At 38.9% G+C, this 11168-nt stretch overlaps 1 protein-coding gene across 1 annotated transcript in view; it reads right to left on the bottom strand.

Moving 5' to 3' along the window:
- LOC122553954 (cation channel sperm-associated protein subunit beta-like) overlaps positions 1–10580 on the bottom strand; it is a 76256-nt gene extending 65676 nt beyond the window's left edge. Inside the window, exon 1 of the mRNA XM_043698460.1 lies at positions 10544–10580. The gene's annotated coding sequence lies outside the window, so the exon portion shown is untranslated. The remainder of the gene's footprint in view (positions 1–10543) is intronic.
- Between the last annotated feature and the right edge of the window lie 588 nt (positions 10581–11168).

Below are 11168 nucleotides of genomic sequence, written 5' to 3'. Positions count from 1 at the left end.
AACATCGTGGGCCGAAGGGCCTGTTCTGTGCTGTATTGTTCTATGTTCTCTATGTTCAGTAGCAGTGGTGGACTCTCCCTCATTATGGGCATTTAAGCGGGCATTGGATAGGCATATGGAGGATAGTGGGCTAGTGTAGGTTAGGTGGGTTTGGATCGGCGCAACATCGAGGGCCGAAGGGCCTGTACTGCGCTGTATTCTTCTATGTTCTATGTTCTATGATAGAAGCAGCTGCCTCAATGCCACTGCTGCCAGAAGATGAGAGTGAAATTCTACCAAGTTACTTGAAGAAAGTGATAGTCACCATCTTGAACTGCTGAAATCCATTTGGTACGACTATTGTACTGCTTTTTCTAAATAGACATTGAACAGATTGAATAAATACTGGTGGGACACTAAAACAAAAGGTCAACAGAAACCTATCTAAATAAAAACAAATCATTACCGGGATAATAATACACTCTGCCCCCTGCAATGCCCAGCTGACCTAGTAGCTGCTATTGTGTCAGTATAGGTATGATTTTACAACAGCTTGCTACAACTGAGTAGTTTATTGGGTTATTTCAGAGGGCTGGGAGAAACTGAGGACTGCAGATGCCAGAGATCAGAGTTGAGAATGTGATGCTGGAAAAGCACAACCAGTCAGACAACATCCGAGGAGCAGGAGAATCGACGTTTTGGGCTTCCTGATGAAGGGCTTATGCCCGAAATGTCGATTCTCCTGCTGCTTGGATGCTGCCTGACTGGCTCTGCTTTTCCAGCATCACACTCTCGACTATTTCAGAAGGTTGTTAAAAGTCAACCACATTGTCAACGGTCTAGAGTCACATGTAGGCTAGACCTGGTTAGGGTAGCAAATTCCCTTCTCTGAAGGACATTATAAAAATAATTCATTGAAGAAAACATAAATGCGATCCTGAAACTAGCTTCCAACTCAAGATTCAGTCTTTGTATTAATTAAATGAACGTAAAACCCACCATTTGTTGTTGTGGGATTTGTTCATGTGGCACCTGAGGCATTGTCTGGGCCTCTTGCTGTTAGCTCCAATGGCATTACTACCAAGCCACCATCTCATCTAGGTCTGATCCTTTGCCTGTGGAATTACTTAGCTCTGTCCATCAGCTGCTCCTCTGCTGTTTAGTATATACATTGTCCTGCATTACAGCTTCAGCAGGATGATGCCTCATTTTTAGGTAGGCCTGGTATTATTCCTGACATGCTTCCCTACACTCCTCTTTGAACCATTGATAATTACTCCAACAAGCTGCTCTTCCAACTTCAAAGATCTTAAAAGCGTGAATGTCCTGGTCCTTCTGTCCCTGCTTATTCTTTAGAATTGTGTCATTAAGTCTAATCTGCCTCTTTCTATCCCTTGAACCAAATGCCTCACCTGACATATTTTTCTGCATTAAATTCCATCTGCTACTTCATTGCCTTGCTAGCCTATCTATGTTGATTTGCAGTTGATTAGTATAATCTTCACTGTTCGACAGCAACAAAAACCTACTTGATATTCAATTTCTGAGCTACTTTTGTAGAGAACTGGCATAGAAATGACGTGTCAAATAGTCTCTTTCTGTGTGGTGATGATTCTACAGCTCTTTGATTCTAAATAAATAACTTCACAGTAATAGTTAAAATTCTATAGTAAAAATTACTTTAATAACCAACATTTAAACATAAAATCATATTGATGTACCACACAGGAGACTATTAAGATCAGAGGAATAACCTTCACTCCCAGGTAGACATTAGAAATCTGCTGCTAACTTTTGCCCATTCACACAAAAAAATTATTTATTTAAAGAAGCTACCTTCCTTCCACTCTCTAAATTCAGTATGTTGGGAAAGCTGCAGTCACATCCTGCTCAGACCAATGGTAGCATGATTATCTTCTTAACTGCTAATGTTACATGGACATTTATCAATGAAAATAATTACATTATATATAAGAAATACTGCATTGTAAAACATGGCACTTTCACAATGAATTTTCTTACACATGTAGGTTGTTATCTGTTTTCAATGTTGTTTAAAATGCAACAAATTTATCAAGATAGATATCAAAGGAAAAGAAAAAATATAAATGGCTGAACACAGCTGGAGTTCGGTAACTTTTAATTTCATTTTTCAGTGTTTTAGGAAATATGACAAATTCCACTAAAATTTCTAACCTGCTTTCCTCGTTGTAAATTTGAATTCAAAGTTGACTGTATCATTAAGATCCAAAAGTACAAAAGGATTCAGATGCACATTGTTGGCAGCCTCAATCCAGGTGTAACATTCATTTTCATAAATTCTCCATGTGCCATTTCGGGAGCTAAAGTCATAAAGGAACCAATTTTCTCCTTCAATTAACACATAGTAAATAGTTAGCAATGGCATTGTAGCATATGCCAGGACAAGATTGCTGCTATTTACTCTAACTATCAGAAAACTACTGTATCCAGGAACAACCACTGTCTTCTCAAAATCATCAGCTTCAAAACCATAATCTGTTGAAACAAATAGATTATCCAAATTATCTGTACATCTTCCATATCATTACTCACAGTTCAATTACTGAAAATCTAAGAGCAAGCAGAAACTTTGGAAGCAAGGCAAGATAGAAATCTGTAGCAGAATGAACATTCTTGATATGTCTATACATTGAGATTAGGAATTTGAATTCATAAAATCTATTCCAATGTTAACCAGTACAGTCAGATTAAATAATTATATTTAGCATGAAGTCTTTCTTATGAATGAAATTTTAAAACCTGCAATAAAACTCATGAAGTTTCTATTGTTAACTTGTAAATACTTCACTTTTCATGAACACCACTGCAAATAAAAATTATAATGAAAACAAGAGAAAAATTGTCACTAAACTAGGCAGTATCATGGACAATGAGGAAGATTATCAGAAATTGCAGCAGGACCTTGATAACTGGGGATGTGGGCAGAGAAATGGAAAATGGAGTTTAATATCGATAAGTATGAGGTCCTGGAATGTCAACTCAAGGTAGGAGTTTCATGGTGAATGGTAGGGCTTTGAGGAGTGTAGTGGAACATACGAACCTTAGAGTTCAGGTGCATGGTTCTCTGAAAGTGGAGTCACAGGTAGACAAGGCAGTGAAGGTGGCTATTGGCACACTGGCCTTCATCTGTCAGGGCATTGAGTATAGAAGTTGGGAAGTTGTACAGGACGTTGGTGAGGCAGCACTTGGAGTATTATGTTCAGTTTTCGTCAGCATGCGAAAGGAAGGATGTTACTAAACTAGAAAGAGTGCTGAAGAAATGTACAAAGGTGTTGCTAGGACTCAGTGGTCTGAGTTCTCGGGAGAGGTTGACAAGATAGGACTTTTTTCTTTAAAAGTGTAGGAGACTGAGGAGGGAATCTTATAGAACTGTATAACCGACAGGCATGGGTAGTGTGAATGCTCTTGGTCGTTTTCCCAGGGTTTGGGAATTGAGGACTAGAGGGCATCAGTTTCAGGTCGAGGGGAAAGAATAAAAGGGAGCCTGAGGGGTACCTTTTTTACACAGAAGGTGGTATGCATTTGGAATGAGCTGCCAGCAGAAGTGATTGAGGCGGGTACATTAACAACATTTAAAAGGCATGTGGATAGGAAAGGTTTAGAATGATGTGGGCCAACTGCAGGAAAATGGTATTAGCGTGGATGGACATTTTGGTCGGTATGGACCAGTTTGGGCCAAAGGGCCTGTCTCCATGCTGTAGGACTCTATGACTCCAATGTAATGTGATCAATCTGAGTTTTGAAATTTCAGTTCATTTTGCCTCAACAGCCACTTTAAGAAAAGAGTTCCAGATTTCCAGGCTTTATATAAATAGGCACTTCCTGTCTTATCTCTGAATAGATTAATTATAATCTTATCCTCTCCCAACGAAGGAAATAATTTTATCCTTGTTCTGTGGAACATTCTGACTGAAGATTCAGAACAACATTGGGAGGAGTTTCAAGCTAGAAGCTGCAAAGGGAAGGGCACAATTCTTAAGCCTTGATGTATTTTTGGATTCATGCACTATTTCTGTTATATTTGATAACATTTCAACTTGCAGGTTATTTCAACTAAAAACGCACTTGGACAGAATAGTATATCAGTTATTTCAGATAAGAAAATGTCTGAACCTATTCCAGGCAAAAAAAAATCTCTGAACCTATTCCATCTTTAATCTTGATTTCCATGGAAATCCGTACTTCAATTAAAGGTCCACTTAAAGTATCAATTCCCAGCAATGGAAACATAACTTTAAGCGAGGGCTACCCACACGACTGTGCCACCACGTATGGCCTGTCTTCCATTCTAATCAGCCAGAATGTATGGAAAGCAGGAGAAGAAGGAGTTTCAGCTATTGTTTGAAAGTAAAGTATATCTATATCACATAGTTTCTTAATTTCTCAATTTTGGCACAGATTCTTCAGTGTTAATAGAAAGGATTTTGCACACAGACTGGTCTGTGTGAGCAAAAGTCACTGTCTGATTTGTGGAACATCTTCTTTCAGTACACAGTCATAACCCTGATGTTCCTGATGCCTATCTGTTCAATTCACCATCTTATGCCCACTCTGACCTTTTCTATCCTTGGACTCATATGCATAGCTGTGGGTACCACATTATAAGAAAGATGTGAATTATTGGACAGAATGCAGAAGTAAGTTACAAGAATGATTCCACGAATGAGGAACTTCACTTATGCAAATAGATTGAAGAAGGCCACTGTTGGAAGTTAATAACACTTCTTGAACCTCTTGACAAGAAGCTCCAAATTTCCTCAATGAAATATAATGTCCAAATTCCATGAATTATAAGTTTACCACTTCACCAAACACAAATGCTTTATAATTTTCCATGACTAAATGTAATGTTGTTCATCGAAGATTGACGTAGCAATAATAGTATGTCTGTCTGGATATGATGCCGTCATGCAATTTCATAGAGGAGTACCACTCGGTTTAAAGATGGCAACAAATTATCATGCAGGGCTTCAGGGCTTATGCCCGAAATGTCGATTCTCCTGCTCCTCGGATGCTGCCTATCCTGCTGTGTTTTGCCAGCACCACATTTTTCAACACTGGTCTCCAGCATCTGCAGTCCTCACTTTCTCCTAACAGATTATCATCCCAAAATCAAAAGCAGGTAGATACTTCATATTCTTTGAACCTATTTTCATGTGCTTTGTCCAGGGTTTCCGAATATTAATTCAACCAATCAATGCAATACATAGTCAAGATACAGCCACCATCCAGTATGGCACAATTGAATAAATCACCAACTAAAATACACATGGGCTAAGCCTTCAGCCACTAACACAATTTTTGTTAATGTTCATTCTTATCACATTCACCTTCAGAACCAAGGTTGGCTCAACCAAGTGTACTAAGATTGAAGTAAAACAAGACAAGGAGCAGAAGGTAGATATGTGGATGATGAACCTTCCAGCAAATTACAGTGGAGAGATTTTGCTACATATATGGCCAAGATGTGATGATGGTGTACAACAAGTTCTAGTGAAACATGGACTGGATGAATTCAGGAACTTCACTCCCTGAGAAGTGAGGAAATGTGCAAATAGGGAAGAAATATATCAACAGTAGTTACAATATTCAGTGTCAGAAGACTCAATGTATTCTTCCTGCTGCAAGCTGTTCATAGGAACATAGGAATAGGAGTAGATCATCCCATCTCTTGAGTCCATTCCATCATTCAACGAGATCATGGCAGATCTGTGGCCTAACTCCAAATACTTTTGGCCCATATCCCTTAATGTATTTGCTTAACAAAAATAATCTATTCCAGATTTAAAATTAACAACAGACCCTGCATCCACTGCCATTTTTGGATGAGAATTCCAAACATCTGCCTCCCCCACCCCCCACCCCACTGTGTTTCATACTTCCTAACATCTCTCCTGATCTTTAAGACTATGCCCCCCCTTGTTTTAGAGTCTCCAACCAGTGGAAACAGCCTATCTTTATCTTTGCTGTCTTTTCCTATATTGTCTTAAAGACTTTAATCAGATCATACCTTAACCTTCTAAATGCATTTTTAAGAATGCAGCTTCTGGCTTGCCCTCCTGCATTCTTGAACCAAGATTGATCCCCTGGCCTGACAGTATTGTCAGAGTGGGGATACGCCAAGTCATGAGGTTGCAGCTTGTGTTGGGAGTACACTGGTGCTGCAGCTGTGGCACAGCAGAGTGTTTCATGGATGCCCAGTGTTGAGTCACTAGGTCTGTTTTAAAATCTGTCCCAGTTGGCATGGTGGCGGTACCTCACAAAATGATGTAGCATATCTTTAATGTTAAGAAACGTATTTCTTTCCAAACCCTTGGGGAAATTGATAGCAAGGTCTTTTTTTTTGGTTAAAGCTAATGACAGAGCAAGTTACCAGCTGTATGCAACGATATGGACTTCATTTATTCCCACAGTAAATTTATTATTTTTAAATAAACTGATAACGGAAGACATAGTGAATCCATTCCTAGTTTTGCAATATATTAAGCTATCATCTAAAGCTGTCATTTTCAGACATGAAAATTATAACAGGATAAATTATTCTCGCACATTTATTGAGGAAGCTGATGGAGACAAAACAGCAAGTTATTTGCTTGGTACCTCAACTGAGGAATAGTTCACAGGAACAGAATGGAAATAAAAGTTTAAGATAAGCTTGAGTTTTTTTTTTAATTGAGTTGCTTACCAACATCCAACAGTTCAAGGTGGTATACATTCTCTCTCCTCACAATAAGCAGTTTGTTTGAAAAGAGCCTTCTTCGAAAAGGTTCCGCAACAAATGGCAATTCAATGTTTACAATAGCAACGGCCAAAAAGTGACTAGTGGAATGTTTCTGGTAAACCTCTGTTATCTCTGCTACACCACCTGCACTAATATTAGGAATAGGTGTTTGTTAGTTATAAAATGTAACTTTCCTATCAGTTTTAACTGCTAATTTGATAAAACATTGGTTGATGACTATTTAAGAAATCGATGACTCTATACCATTATATTAATCGGTCAAAAGTTTAAACCAAGTTTCCTTAATATTTATATAGCTCTACAAGCTTACTCCCGAGAAGATGGTTTGTGTTGTGCTATTGTACAGGCATAAAACATTCACAAATGGGTGCAGTATGGTAGGAAGCAGGTACAACTCATTATGTGATTGAGTTGTTGCTGTCATATTGGTTAGGGCTGTTCAATAGGAGTCCAGCATTACAACTAAAACTAAAATTAGGCCCATTTCATTTTTTTAATTTGGGTCCTGTGGATGTTTCATGTCCCTCCATAAAGCTGGACTTTGCGCGACTCCACCATGCATCATGCATATTTTTAAGAAGGCTTTGCTTCCAGCATATTATAAAGCACATGGTACTACAGAATAACATTGAGAGAATACAGTCAAAAGCAGCAGTGAACAGTCATGTGTGAGTAAATTTGAAAAAAATGAAAATAAGTGTGACAGCATGGGAAAGCTGATAAATGATTTGTTGGTAATTATTTAGCTATCTCTAAACTAGTATACCATGTTAATTAAGGAGCTGAGAAATTAAGTTTAATTGGAGATTACAAATTTTTCTTATTGCATAGTTTCCACATCAAAGGTTGTCACACTCATTCCCTTCCACCCCATCACAATGGTAAATATTTGTTTGCAATACAGCAGGTTCTTAACATCATCAGCATTTTAATAATTAGCATATTACATGATGCATAACTAACAGCAATGAAACATTATCATTTGCAAAATAAGCCTCATTATTAAGTGTTATTTTTCAATTATATGAAACCCAAAACATTTACTTGATTTTAAGACGTGACTTCTGTTCATTGTTCTTTAAACTTTCAACATTGCATTCACAATCACATTGTTTTAAACTCTAGTAATTGCAGGGCTCTGATCAGTATAGAGTAGAATCTTGACTTTGCACTCTTAAAATTATCTTTTATTAAAAAAAATCTGCACTGGATTTTTTCCAGTCAGGATCCTAGAATAGTATTCATGATAGTCCAAAAAGTTTTATAATTTGTTTTGTCTAGTTCATTTAGTTGAGAACAACATTGTTAATTGCTTGCAAACCATTTGGCTTCTGGATATCACCAGCTGTGAATTGGAATCCAAATTCTTTATCACATTCATTACTCCCTTCAGGCATATTGTTTTCTTTATTCTTCTTAATACTATTTAACCATCTTCCTTCTGAAACTACCTCAGCACCCAAAATCTTCTAATGCACCATGACCAACATCCACCAGGATCTCAACAGCTGTCTGGATGATATTGCTATCCATATGCACTGGATGGGCTGAAGGACTACATTTGATAATGATATTCGACAGCTGCATGGCAAATAGATTGTTGAGGATGGGGTGAAGGGCTAAAATTGTTGATAATACTCGACAAGCTACATGACCTTGAATGAGTCCTGTGAACATTCCTTTATGGGCTTTAGTAGCTATGTTTTCTGTAATAGCCAGCAGTTTTGACTTCTTTAGTTGTTTCTGTACTATCTGTTTGTTAAACTGAAGAGGGAGAGAGTTTCGTTCTGAGAGTTGGATCACCTTCGACCAGGATCGCAAATGGTGCCGGGAATGACCCCTAAGCCTCCAGACCAGCCGTCAAACAAGGGGTCCCCAACAGGCAGAAGGACGAGATTTGTTGCTTTTTCTCCTTTCTTTTCCATTTATTACTCATTATTATTACTTAATGAACACCCATATTTAAGTAAATTGCCGCAGTTGAGTCTTCTTTTAACTATATTTATCTGTATCCAAAAAGAACCATTTGGATACACTCTGTGATCCAAGACATTTTTGGCGATTAGGATGGAATTCGGGAAAATATTTAAGAGCAGGGAAAGACAACCTGATGCTCTGGAGACCTTCCGTATTCAAGAATGAAATGTGGCAGACTCTGGATTCGAGTCTGTAGCTAACTTGTTAGCACAATTAGGATTCTCACAAGAATGGGGGATGGTTATAACCGGGAAAAGAAAGTAAGAAGGGTTATTCATGCAGGCTGCCATACACAAGTGCTTGCAGGAAGCGGGGTTCCCCAGAAGCAAGGACAGTATATCGCAAATGAGATGAACATTGTTAACAGCTTTGTGTTTCTATGTGTAGCGAATTGGGAGAGTGCCAGGCCAATAACAGGATGCTTGAGGCCACATTGCTGGTGGTAGAACTGTGTAACACAACCCTAACAGAAACAGTTAAGATTTGGGGATGCCAGTGTTCGACTGGGGTGTACAAAGTTAAAAATCACTTAAAAAGTTAAAAGAAACAGTTAAGACAATGCAGGAAAGAGCTAAGCAGGCAGAGGAGAAGCAGAACCAGATAGTTTGCTGTCTGGTGATGGTACAACAGAAAAAAGAAAGCAAAACAGCGCAATTGGACAATTGACCTAGTCAAAGTGCAAAAGTTATTAACCTCATGATAGGACCCCAAACAGTTGGATGGAGACATTTGATATCCATCTGATTCAGAGTATCAGAATGGACAGAAGGGCAGGATGCTCCACCTCTGAAGTCATCCTCAGAGAAGGGACTAATAGTATGACCCATAATAACAAATAAGGCAAAACAGGTAGGAAGACAAAACCTACAGAATTCGAGAATATCGAGAGAATTGCAGGATTTGGGGTCGCGTTTTAAGCAGAAGTCTGGTGAAACCTTAGACTCTAGGTTGACTTGGTCATGTGACCAGGGTGCCGCCCATGTTTTGCTGAGTGCCCTACAGCAAGGGAATCTGGGAGCATTAAGTATTGATCCACACGCGAATAGCGCTTTCAGAAACGTAGGGCATACTGGATTGTTGTGAATTGCACTGACACTAGCAGTAGGAAACAAGTACCCTCCCCCGACAGATTGGGAAGTGATGTTGAAAAGTGGGAGAACATACCAGAAGGTATAAAACATTTGAGGGATTTGGCTACGCAAGTGGGTATGTGTTCTCCACAGTTTCAAAGTACAGACCAGGAAGCCTTCACAACCAGAATGAGGAACCGGCTAATGCGGAGTGGTCCGGGCTGAATGCGAGGTGCCTTGTTAGTCCCATTAGGGCCAGCCCACGGACAGTTAGTGGGGGCAGGTATGTTTGCTGTTAGGACAGTTAGAGAATGTCGAGGCTAGTAAGCGAAGAGTGAGGCCCACCCAAGCAAGCAACAAACAGGAACAAGTTAGAGATGGGGTGGTTCGAAGGTGAAACAAAAGATAACAACACAGCATTATTAAAAGCAGGAATAGAAAAGAATAGGATAGACAGAATACCTACTGGTGCCATGTACAATATGTGAAAGACGCATTGCTTTCCAAAGCGTAAGGGAGTAAGAGAGGTCAAATCCGATGTGGAGGGAGGAAAAGAAAACCGATAGAAGACATGGTTCGTACTCCACTCCAACACGGGAAATGCTGAAAAAATGGTAGTATATAAGGAAACTGAAACTGTTCCAAGTCAAAATGCATTGATTAAAGTCGTATCGAATCAAAACAACTCATTCAAAAAAGTTAAATCCCAATCACAGCCTTCCCGATTACTCACAAAGGATGCCTTTTCTATTGACAAAAAAAGTCCCACTGCAAATAGGCAGACTCCACAAAGTAAAATGTATTTACCCTTTATGAAAGATGTCGTGATTTCCAGTGCTCAATGAGATCACCCAATTACCTCATCAGTTACTGAAACAGCATTTGTGACGCAGTCAGAACCTTCACCTTTTCTCACAGACTCGATACCAACATGTTCGGGTCTGTCAGGAAATTTAAACCTATTGTTCAGATGTTTGTACAGAAAGATGAGTGCTTATACAGTTCTCTAATGGAATCTATCCAATCAGGGCAAAACAAAGGATGGCTGAGAAAGATTTCTGATACAGTGATAAATGGTAACCTTAAAAATGATGTATTGCATCAGAGATTGAAAACTCTGCACTTTTGGCATCGATTAGAACACAGTGGAATTACAAAACTGAAAAACGAAACAAATATCAAAAGAGCTACAGGATATAAGGGAATATTTTCAAATAAGACAACCAGCGACTGATCTGTTGCAAATGTAGATTAGAAGCGATTCAATCTGGCACTGGTACAGCTCATTTAGGAAAGGTCTCCATTCTGAGAAACAGTGCAAATCAATGTACAAAAATCAAGCTGCTCAAGCCCATATA

This window comes from Chiloscyllium plagiosum, chromosome 10, assembly GCF_004010195.1.
Source record: "Chiloscyllium plagiosum isolate BGI_BamShark_2017 chromosome 10, ASM401019v2, whole genome shotgun sequence".
NCBI classification, from domain to species: domain Eukaryota; kingdom Metazoa; phylum Chordata; class Chondrichthyes; order Orectolobiformes; family Hemiscylliidae; genus Chiloscyllium; species Chiloscyllium plagiosum.
The sequence above is the reverse complement of the archived record's forward strand: the minus strand, read 5'-3'. Positions and strand labels throughout refer to the sequence as shown.